A 2,007-nucleotide genomic window follows, 5' to 3' on the forward strand; every position below is an offset into this window, starting at 1 on the left:
CAGTCCCCTGTCCTTGTCCCCAGTCCCTAGTCCCGGTCCCCAGTTCCCTACCTGCAGTCCCCAGTCCCAGGGTGTTCCCCTGTCCTCAGCCCCCTGTCTCCAGTCCCAGTCCCCTGTCCCCCATCCCTTTCCCCAGTCTCAGTCCCCAGTCTCCTGTCCCCAGTCCCAGTCCCTGTCCCCAGTCCAAGTCCCTGTCCCCAGTCCCCTGCCCCTAGTCCCTTATCCTCAGCCCCCTGTCCTCAGCCCCCTGTCCCCAGTCCCCTGTCCCTGTCCCCAGTCCCAGTTCCCAGTCCCTGTCTCCAGTCCCAGTCCCCTACCCTCAGGCCCCAGTCCCTATCCCAGTACCCAGTCCCCTGTCCCCTGTCCCTGTCCCCGGTCCCTGTCCCCAGTCCTGTCCCCAGTCCCCAGTCCTCAGTCCTCAGTACCCTGTCCTGGGAGCTTGCCCAGTTCCAGTTCCATAAGTTTATCTGGCTGAGTGCACAGAGGCCCCGCCCTCCATCAGGAGCCTGCCTGTGCCCCACAGCACCTTAAGCACTCAAACACCAAGCACCCCACCCTGGGGGCCTCCTCTGGGACCTTCCTCTGGGGTGCTCAGCCCGGGGGCTCAGACTGAGTGCTCTGCTTGGGGTGCTCATCCGGGATGCTCATCCGAGTGCTCCTCTGGGTGCTCAGGCAGGGTGCTCCTCTGAGGTGTTCAGGCAGGGTGCTCCTCTGGGTGCTCAGGCATGGTGCTCCTCTGGGTGTTCAAGCAGGGTGCTCCTCTGGGTGCTCAAGCACGGTGCTCCTCTGGGTGCTCAGGCAGGGTGCACCTGGGTGCTGAGGCACAGTGCTCCACTGGTGCTCAGGCACGGTGCTCCTCTGGGTGCTCAGGCACAGTGCTCCTCTGGGGCATTCCTCAGGGCGCTCCTTGGGGTGCTCCACCTGAGATCTGCTGTGGTGCTGTGCACCCCCTCGCCCTTCCCGTGCCCTCCCCCCCGCCATCACTGGCACACCTGTGCATGCACCGCCCCCCATTCCACCAGTGTGGCTGAGGGGAGCTCAGCCACAGGATGGGGGCGAGGGGCTCAGAGGTTGCGGGCTCTGGCCCTTCTGGTGCTGCTGGCTTGGGTGTGTGCTCAGAGGTGCTTATCCCGCAAGCCAGGCCAGGGGCACGGGGCTGCCCTGGGGATAACTGCACCCCAGCAGCCGGAAGGACCCCAAGAATGGCCGCCCCCATAGGGCCAGGACCCCTCTGTCTGCACCCCTGACCGGGTGGGGGCCCTGGAACTGCCCCCTCCGGCAGGGGGACAATGGAACAGCCCCTCGGTCAGGCTGGGACCCTGGAACTACCCCTTGGTCTGGCTGGGATCCCGGAACTGCCCCTTGGTCAGGCTGGGACCCCGGAACTGACCCCTGGTCAGGCCAGGACCTCGAGATCTGCCTCGTCGGTTAGGCTGGGACCCTGAGATCTGCCCCCTAGGCGGGCTGGGACCCTGAATTCTGCCCCCCGTCAGGCTGGGACCCCCATTACGGGGGGGCCCTGGGGCCCCGGAACTGACCCCTTGGGTAGGCGGGACTGAGCAGCACCCACCAGGCACTGAGGTTCCCCTCCCCGCAGTGTCAGCAACCCCAGTAACATGTCCCTGGTGAAGGAGACAGTGGACCAGCTGCTGAAAGGCAGGTCGAACTCCCCACTGGATGGCAGGGGGAGGCAGGGTGGGGCTGTGAGGGTGTGCGGGCTGAGAGTGGGGCCTTGAGGGTCTGGGTTCTGTGAGGCTCTGGGGGCTGTGAGGGTCTGGGGAAATGAGAGTGCCTGGGAGCTGTGAGGGTTTGGGGGTTGAGAAGGCCTGGGGGCTGAGAGGGTCCTGGGGCTGAGAGGGCCTGGGGACCAAGAGGGTCTTAGGGGTTGAGATGGTCTGGGGGCTGAGAGGGTCTTGTGGACTATGAGGGTATTTGGGGCTGAGAGGATCTGGGGTCTATGAGGGTCTTGAGGGCTGAGAGTGTCTTGGGGGCTATGAGGGTCTTGGG

The sequence above is a fragment of the Erinaceus europaeus genome, chromosome 9, assembly GCF_950295315.1.
Source record: "Erinaceus europaeus chromosome 9, mEriEur2.1, whole genome shotgun sequence".
Taxonomy (NCBI): Eukaryota; Metazoa; Chordata; class Mammalia; order Eulipotyphla; family Erinaceidae; genus Erinaceus; species Erinaceus europaeus.